The 9,914-nt window shown below is 40.0% G+C and overlaps 1 long non-coding RNA gene across 1 annotated transcript; it reads right to left on the minus strand.

The window, feature by feature from the left end:
* Positions 1-421: 421 nt before the first annotated feature.
* Positions 422-2,012, minus strand: LOC138886320 (uncharacterized). Its single transcript, XR_011404990.1, has 2 exons — positions 1,686-2,012; positions 422-579 (listed from the first exon to the last, which is right to left on the minus strand). It is a non-coding gene; the product is annotated as an uncharacterized lncRNA (long non-coding RNA).
* Between the last annotated feature and the right edge of the window lie 7,902 nt (positions 2,013-9,914).

Here is a 9,914-nt window from a genome sequence, read left to right on the forward strand (position 1 = left end):
CTATCGCGTTATTATTATGGGAAGGCCATGAAATTTCGCTAAACGGCCCTCCCGAACTCTAAATAATTAACACATATATTTTTGTAAGGGCCCCGCAATCTGTGTGTTTTATTTGGCGAGGCTCGTCTCGTTTTATTTAAAAGGATAAACCTATAGTGACTACATTTCTTCTATTAAGTTCGTCTCTAAAAATAAAAGGAAATCCCTCAATTAATTACATGCTGAAAAAGTCGAACTTATTAGTTATTAGTTTACGGCTAATGCAAATGGAAAATTGCAATCGAGTTTGTACAAAGAGAGATTGCTTCCGTTCTATATTCTATTATTTAATAACACTGGAACATGAGATTTACGCACAATAATATCAAAACAGATTACTTGTTCTTTGATTAATTTAAACTAACATTATTAGATGAAGAAGTTATGCAACCTCGTTACTCATTAATCAGTCAACTACATTTTTATACAAAGAAAGGAAAATTATATTCAAACACAAATCTAAACAGGAGGAAATTCAACAGGAACAAAGCCTGATTAATATTTCATTTCGCTTCAAGCCGAGAGTGTACAACTGTGTACCTGGAAATGGCAGTACAAGAACAAAAGAAGGAGGAGTCAGCAGCAGCAATAACACAGCAACAGAATCCCACAGCAAATAACAGCAACAAAACCAACAATAACCAGTGTAACAATGGTCAGAACCAAACTGGAAAAAAAAACCCCGGAAAGCCTAACTGAAAATCAGTAACACTAAACGCAATCCACAGAGGCAGTAACAAAGTTCTGATTTCAGTAGTAAAGAAAAGGACCTCACTTTCAGCTTTTAGCTCTCAAAGACTGATTTTTTGTTCTGAAAAATTAGCCTATTTCTCCCTTTTAAGTTCTGAAATTTTTTCCTCTCTGAATTTTTTCCAGTCCTCTTCTCTATATCAACTCCTCTTATTTATAGGCTAGAACTAAACATTATTTATTCAAAGTTTTCACTTTCAGCCTGTATATTTCCTCCCATGTGCATCTATATACTTTTATCATTAATCCCATGCTTATTTTCTGATTTTCCACTCTTAAAGATACCAGACAGAGTGTATTCTGCACTACTAATTCCCTTTTCATTAAATAATTCCTTAATTTAATTATTCACTGAATATTCAACTGGCAGACTACTAACACTAAACATTTTAAATATTTTAAACACCCAAAAATACCCCTGAAAATCCCCTATTATTATTGCCTTGCCCTCACTCTTAACAATCTGTATTTAAACCTCTCTGATTTATACTACACCAAATTACTATACAGCTACAACCAATCCTTAAATCAAATTCACACAAATGATTCAAGTATCAAAACAAACCAAAGAAGTGATTCGGGTTGTACTCGTCCAAACAAAGCAGTCATAAACTAACTATTCAATGAAGTTGTTCAAATCGAAGGTAGCTTATAACGCATACTCAAACAAACAGAAGAAAAACTTTGACCAAATAAAAAGGTCTTGAAGAAGAAGGAGAACTAATGAACAAGACAAGATTTACAAAAATAAACACTTTAAACAAAGATTCAATAATCCGAAAAATAGAACGAACAAAACAAGATTACGAACAACACTTAAAACCAAGAAACCCTAACAGAAAATAAATCAAATGAACTAAATAATCTTGAAAGAAAAATCTAAAACTTGAACGAACCCAAGTCGAACTCGGAGTTGAACTATTGGAGGTCGAACGGACTGTTTGTGTGCGTTTGAAAAGGGACGAAGCAGAAGCTGGTCGTTTGGACCATGGCGGACTAGATAGAGGGACGAGGGTGGTGAGGCGTCGAGGAGTAGCAGCGGCAGCAGCTAGGTTCGCTGTTGCCTTGGTCGACGTGACAGTGGCTGGGTTTGGTCGTGATGAACAGCAGCGGGTGGTGGAGTAAGGTCGTTGGTTATGGAGATGGCGAACGACGCAGCAGCAGTTGCTGCTGCTCGACGGGGGGGGGGGGGTGAGCCTTTTTGGTTTCGTTTCTTCTTCTTCAAAATGAAGAAGAAGATGAACAGTTGCAAAACTCCTTTTCTTTTCCTTTGGTCTGTGCATGTGCATCCCTCTTTTCCTTTTTTACAAACGTGTAAGTCCCTTTCCCTTTTCTTAAAAAATTGTTTGCTTTTAAAATTCTTTCAATCCTTTCTTTTCTCACGTTCTGTCCCCCCTTGTCAAAAAATTTCAGCCTTTTAAATTTCCCATCCCCCATGTGTTTTGTCTTTGTTCAAAGGACATGGACCCCACGTGTGTAGGGGTCCAAGACATGTGTCCCCCATGCGCGGTGGGGTTCCCAGTGTATGGTGTTCCGTCCGTGTTCCCCACGTGTGTACCCCATGTGTGGTGGGCTCGGATTATTATAGGCTAAGTCCGAAAATTAGGCTTAAAAACGGGTAGTTTGAACCCAAATATTATTCTTTTGTCCGGACGCGAAAATAAAACACGATGTTATTCAATTAATCCTATGCAAGCAAAATAATTACAAAAATAAGACTAACTTTTAAAACAAAACTATTTCTTTCTTCTTTTTTTTTAGTATTTTTTCAAGATTAAAATAGCTACAAAGCATAAATAAAACTATTTTTGTCATTTTCGTTTTTATATAAAGATAAAATATAAAGTACTATTTTTTGTATTTTTCAAGATTGAAATGGCTACAAAACGCTAATAACTCTTCTTTTTTTGTAATTTTCGAAATTATACAACGATAAAAATATAAAGTACTATTTCTATATTTTTTAAGTTTAAAATGACTACAAAACATTAATAAAACTACATTTTTTATAATTTTCGAAATTATATAAAGTATAAAAATAAGGTACTTTTTTTGTATTTTTTTCAAGTTTATGAGAAATACATAAGCTAAAATTTACATATATATTTTTTGTAATTTTTCTTTTGCGACGAAATAAGGTAAAATAGTCAAAATAACTATATTAGACTCAATTCAAATATTAACGTTTTGTAGCCCTTTTTTATTTTTTTTTTATTTTTATTTTTGATAAAACTAAAATTCTAAATTGAGCTACAAACTAAATTAACTCCAAAAATACTAATTAAACTCCTAACAAAAATTATCATACATAATTAAACACCAATTAAAACAAAATTGCATAATTTGACATTAAATGCTAACAATGCAAAATATTCCTATTTTTGTGACTTTCATTTTTTTTTTTGTAAAACAAACTTAATTACTAACAATTGTAGAATTAAATCCTACATGCAAAATGCGACATATTTTTGTATTTTTTATTAATTTAACAAATAAACATGCACAGACAAATACAAATAATTATCCAAAAATGTCACAAAAATTCTCAAAATTGCACACCAAGGAAAATTATTTTATTTCGAATTTTTGGGAGTAATTCTTTCAAAAGGCAAAAATCACGTGCTTACAGCTTTGACCAACAATGAGGCCCAGAGTGTTGTTGCATTTTTACAAGGTTTGACACTCCTCGTGCAATCATAAATGATGGGGGGGGTCTCATTTTTGCAATAGAGCTTTCGACACTTTGCTTTCAAAGTATGGTGTCAATCATAAAGTTTCTACCCCCTATCATTCTTAAGCAAGTGGTCAAGTGGAAGTCTCCAACATGGAAATCAAAAGCATATTGTCAAAGACGGTCAATGCAAATAGGACCGATTGGTCAAAGAAGCTAGATGGCGCTCTATGGGCTTATAGGACTGCTTACAAGACTCCGATTGGTATGTCTCTGTACCGGTTGGTGTTTGGGAAAGCTTTCCATCTACCGGTTGAGTTAGAGCACAAGGCCATGTGGGCTTTGAGGAAGCTTAATCTTGAGTGGGATGTTGCAGCCAATCTACGTGTGGAGTAGCTTAATGAACTTGATGAATTCCGATTCCATGCCTACTCCAGTTCGTCCTTGTATAAGGACAAGATGAAGTACCTTCATAATGAATATGCTCATGGAAAAGAATTCAAAGTAGGTGATTTAGTTCTCTTGTTCAACTCCCGGTTACGTCTGTTTCCGGGAAAGCTCAAATCAAAATGGATTGGACCTTTTGAAGTGGTATGTGTGACCTTGTTTGGTGCTCTTGATTTAAAGAACAAAAATGGTGAAGTTTTCAGAGTTAATGGGCACCGGGTCAAGCATTATCTTGGGAAAATTGATGATAGCCACGTGGTGTCACTTCTTCATTTCAAATGATGTGATAGTAACCTACGTCGTGCCGCGACGTTAAATCAGGCGCTTCTTGGGAAGCAACCCATGTGTTTTTCTTCTTGTTTTCTTTGATTTTCTTTGTAGTATAGGATTTATTTTTGGGCTAACTGGTTGTGAGATGTTACAGGGTTGTGTTGATGCAGTGTAAGACATGGTGGGAGAAATGCACAGGTCTCTGAAGTAGCTAGTGCGGCCGCACTACATTCTGTGTGGACCGCATTGGTGAGGGTTAAAAGTAGCCTCTCAGAAGTTTTCCAGAGCATCCGCAATATATTTTATGCGGTCCGTACTGGACCTCCATTTTGTACGGACCGCAGAGCGTTGCCTTCTCAAGCTTGAACAAAACAGTGCAGTACGGACCGCGGTCCATTTTGTGCGGTCCGCACTGTTAGGTAAGACTGGGCCCCAGGTCCTTTTCTATAAATAGGGCCTGAGGCCCTCCTTTTACTCTTTTTGCACTTTTGAATCTCAGAGCCTAAAACATTGTTCATCTTCCCATCTACTCGTAACTAACAGATTAGTACTATAATTCCTCATTTCATCTCATAGCTGGTAACATCCCACTCCTTTTTACTTGATTAATTTGTTATTTTCATTTAATTTTTGTTCTTCTTGTTCCCTTTTTCTTCTTCCCGTATTTGTTTTCATTCGATTATTATAGGGTTGTTAATTTCTTGTTTAAAATAGGCTTAGTTAGTTAAATACTTTGGACAAACACGTAGGAGCATGATTTAGGTGTTAATTTAGACATAATTTCAAAATCTTGGGAACCCTAAGTTATGTTGCTTCTGGGCACTCAGTGCGGACCGCCGTAGATTCTGTGCGGTCTGCGGTGCCCTTGTACAGTCCGCACTACCATTTTGTACGGACCACACTACCATTTTGTGCGGACCGCACTGATGAATCTCTAGAAAGCTGAACATTGGGCAGTGCAGACCGCACTAGCCCCTGTGCGGCCGCACTATCGTTTTATGCGGTCCACACTGCCAAGATATAGAGGGTGGGTATTCTGAACCCCACCCATGTGCGGATCGCATGGCCATTTTGTGCGGTCCGCACTGACCCCTGTGCGGCCGCACTCCATTTTATGCGGTCCGCACTAAGGGACTTCTGAGAACTTTCTGCAACTTTTCTTCCTATTCTGCAACACTGATTTTAAATGCTTCTCTACTGCTGCAACTAAAACAAAGTCATTTCAATTGTGTTGTAGACAATGGTTAAACAATGAGGAAAAGGCTCAAAACAACCGGGAAGAGGTGAATCTTCCTGGGGAGGGAAGCAAAAAATGATCAAACTCACTCCCCAAGTACGGGAAAATATAAAAAGAACAAGAAAGATAATAAAAGCAGCTGATAGGGCCTATGATCAGTCGGGGAGTGAGTACGATCCCTCCCGGGAGATCTCCTCTAATTCAGTGCCAACACATGTCCCTGAATGGCCGGGGAGGTTCAGACTGACAGACACCACTCCTCCACCATCACCCACTGCCCAAGCACCAACACATGTGATTTCTGTGTCGTCTGAGGGCTCAGCAGCAGGTAGTGGGGAATACTCCACCTCTCCCATAGCTTCTTTATCCGGAGAGGGTGGAGGAGGAGATGAGGAGGAAGTAGAGGGAGATGAGGAGGTAGCAGAAGGAGGTAAGCCTCAGGTGGGAGTCATTGCCAGAACTAGAAAGCCGGAAGTTTGGTAAGATAGATTCATGAGTGAGGTGGCATACCATAAATTTCAGGAGTGGTGTCCGGTGAGAAAGTTGATCCCAGAGCAAAGTTTCATTGATAGAGACTTACTACCCCACAACCCCAATGTGCAGAGACAGTTTAGGACTAGAGTGGGCTGGAGAACTTCCTAGATGAGTGTGTGGATGCCAACGAACACTTGGTCAAAGAATTTTACAGTAATATAGCCCACATCAAAAAGGGCTACAATGTGACCAAGGTTCGAAACTTAAAGGTGTTGTTTGATGGGAAGTCAATAAATGAGTACCTGGGCTTTAATGAGGAGGACAAAACTCTGTACATGGCGAAGATGGAAATGGGCGAGGAGCTCCATCCATGGTTAGCACAGTACCTGGCAATCCCAGGTACCACCCCCGAGTGGTTGACTGCTAGAGTCCGGATTCTGAAACGGAGTTTGAATTTTGAGGCACGGGGGTGGGAGACTTTTGTTTGTAGTCGGTTGGACCCTACCACTCATGATAACACCCTACCTCTCCACCGGGCTGTGTTGGTGGCTTCTATCATGGCAGGGTACCCCATCAATGTGGCAATGTGATGTCCAGAATCATTACTATCGTGGGTACGGAGCATGATCGGAACTATCCTTTCCCCAGTTTCCTCACAATGTACTTCCGGGACTTGAAGGTGGAAAAGAGGTCCTTCGACATCAGAGTCAAGGCGAAGGCCCCTTTCTCATGGTATAGCATGCAGGGGATGACAACCCCAAGAGCAAGAACTTCAAAGGTACAGCTACTGCTCCAACTGGCCAATCTGAAGAGCCAGTTGTGGTAGTGGCTCCTGCTGAGCCTACCTCCATTCCCACATATATCCCTCCCGGTCCTTCCACATCCACAGCCATTCCTGCTGGTCCATCCGCCTCAACAGGCTCGGAGATTCCATCTTCCCGGGCCCATCCTATTACTGCTCACCGACTGAGTCAAGCGCTTCTTAGCATAAACAAATGGATGCAGTCTGCCTCATCCAAGTTGTCCACACTCACCACTGTGGTAGAGGCTCAGTCGGCACCTCTGCCAGCACAGGTTCCACAGTCGATAGAAGATGCTCTCAAGGAGATACTTGACAACCAAAAGAAGATCCTTGACACTCAGGTAGTGCTCTCAAAGGAAGTTGATTCACATAGCAACTCTCTCAAGGAGCTTGCTCGGGAGCACAAGAAGCTGAGGAAGACACGGGCCTCCAAAGAGTCCGTGAAGGAGATGAGAGTAGATGTAGACAGACTAAAGGCGGATCACCTGCCTTTAGATTTACTGCTCCAAGACCCAGCACCAGCAGCTCACCCAGAGCCGGAGCAGTCACAGAGGCCTCCCAAGAGGAAGAGGATGATCCCTCGAGTTGATGATGCAGTCATCCAGCTGGCTAACCCACAGGAGATCTTTTCTAGTCAGCCACAAGGTGCACTACCTACAAAGCCTGTCTAGGTTCAGGTCCAGGTCCCAGTAGCAGAGCAGCAGGCCACAGGGGACTAGTCTGAGGTCCCCAAGCATAGAGAGGACCCAGGGACCACACATGACCCTATGCAGACAGACATGCCATAGGAAGTTTCTATATCATTTTTCCTCTTTTCTTTTTGGTGCTTTATTTGGACTAGTTGGCATTGGGGATAACGCCAGCTTTCATTTGAGGGGGTAGACCCTACTTGTTATTCATTCGGATGATTGTATATATTTAACATTTTTTATGCTTTCTTGATTTTTTCATCTTTGGTCTGTATATAATTCTGATATTTCGTTACATTTATCGCATTTTTATTTCACTTTGGGTCTGTATATAAAGTTATATCACATTGTATATATTCATCACATCCATTGTATATTCAAATCCCCTCTTATATATATTCATTCTATTTTCCACAAAAATTTTCATTTTTAGCTTCTTATTTGTGATTCGTAGCTTTTTGTTTTCGAAGTTTGCAATAAGCCTTTGGTTTTCTTAATGACACGGTTCTTTCCAAAGGTGGAGTGTTGTGTGAACCGGGTGGATCTTCCCAATGATGGATGTCATGACAACATTCTTAAGGGTTTGAGTCCATTTTTCTTTTTTGGTTTTTAATAGTTGGTAGTTAAGGGTGCCTCAAGCAAAGCTTCACTTGGGCCTAGCACATTTGTCTTTGATCTCATGATCAAAAACAAATTGTTGTGTTTAGGATGGTGAAATTTGTGACCCTGAGACTCTTGTGTTGACCGATAATCATCAAGTGGTTTTTCGGGACCATTGTGTGCTCAAATCGTATCTAAGGTCGTTATGGGCCTCCGACTCTAGGTCTTTAGCAATCCCTTAGCTTGTGTGGTAAGTAATTGAATTGCAAGTCCAATTCCCGAGCCATTGGTCTAGAACTTGACCTAAATGTTTGTTGAGGTGAAATCCTAAGTGAATTTTGACTTGAGACATGACTATAGGCTCTCTTTGATCCGAACGATAGCTTGAACAATTCCATAGCCTACCAATGATAAAATCCCTAGTCAACCCTTTTGAACCTTAGATCTTTTTCTTGCAAGAACCATGATACAAGCTTATACCCGTTCTAAAGGATACCCTCTCTTGGCACCCGATCTTTCCTTTAGCACATGGCAAAAGTATAAGTTTGAGGGGAGAGATGAAGATTGCAACAAAGTGGTAAAAAGGCAAAAAAATGAAGATAAGGAAAGGCAATGAAAAAGAAAAAAAGCAAAAAGACAAAAGGAATGATCAATGTGAAAAAGAATAAAAAACGATTCAAGAAAAACAAAGAATGAAAGGTGTGAAAATTTAAAAAAAGGAGAAAAGGTTTGAAATGCATAAGAAAGAGTGACAGTGTGTCTCTCTAACCCCTTAGAAAGAAGTGAAAGGACTCAAAGAGTCAAGTAAATGTGTGCCAAATGAATCAAAAGAAGTGCTTAAGGGAAGATGGAACCTAATGAGACTAAAACATTCCCTACCCTGAACCAAAAGCCTTCACAATGTCTCTACAAAATCCCTATATGATCTTGAGTTGAATGAAACTTACATTAGTTGATACTCACATAAGGGGCAAGCATATGGCACTTAGAGTCGTACTTGTGAATCTTTCTTGAGAGAGATAAGTGAATTTTCATTAACCTCATTTTGCGTGCCACTATTCTAAAGGTGAGGTTTGCTTAGGGAGAGTTGAGGATGTGTGAGTTTGGGTTCCATAATGAGCAAAGTAATTGAAAGAGTTCTTTGATGTGTTGAGTCAACTCTTGATGCTCTTGTGTCGCACTTGATCCATGGTTTTTCAAAGAGTAAATGTTGTTAATGATTCATTTGTATTGAGGGCAATTGTTAGTCCCAATTGATGCTAGTTGAGGTTGCTTTAAGATAGCTGAAAATTTCTTGGATTTTCCCTTAAGGGGTGGGTCTTATTTTGTTTGCTTGAGGACAAGCAAAGGCTTAAGTTTGGGGGAGTTGATAACTAGGGATTTTGACACATTTGTACTCCTTCTTGCTTATGCTTTGATTAGAAATTCATACAAAATAGTCCTGAAAGGCTCACAAGTTGTGCTTGATTGCAGGTTTGATCAACAAAGTGACAAAATGTCAAAGATCAGCTCAAAAGGAGTGAAACCTGCATAAGTACCAAGACAAGATAAAGCTCAGGCAAAACAAGGCCAGTGTGACCGCACTACATTCTGTGCGGTCTGCACTGGGAGATTCAGAGAGCAGGATTTCCAGGCTAAAAGGTAGTACGGCCGCACTAGGTTTTGTGCGGTCCGCACTGAAGGCAATGCGGCCGCACTACCATTTTGTGTGGTTCGTAGAGCTGAGATTTAGAGGAGTGCCAAGTTAGAGCTTTCAAGTCAATGCGGTCCACAGTCCATTCTGTGCGGTCCGTGGATCCCGAGTTTAGAGAGACAGATCTTCAAGTTCAGAGCCCTAGTGCGTCCGCACACCATTTTGTGCGGTCCGCGCTAACCCCTCAGGGGCATTTTTGTCCAAATTTTTCAGTTTAGTATAAATAAATTCTTTTTCCATTT

This window comes from Nicotiana sylvestris, chromosome 2 (genome assembly GCF_000393655.2).
Source record: "Nicotiana sylvestris chromosome 2, ASM39365v2, whole genome shotgun sequence".
Lineage (NCBI taxonomy): Eukaryota > Viridiplantae > Streptophyta > Magnoliopsida > Solanales > Solanaceae > Nicotiana > Nicotiana sylvestris.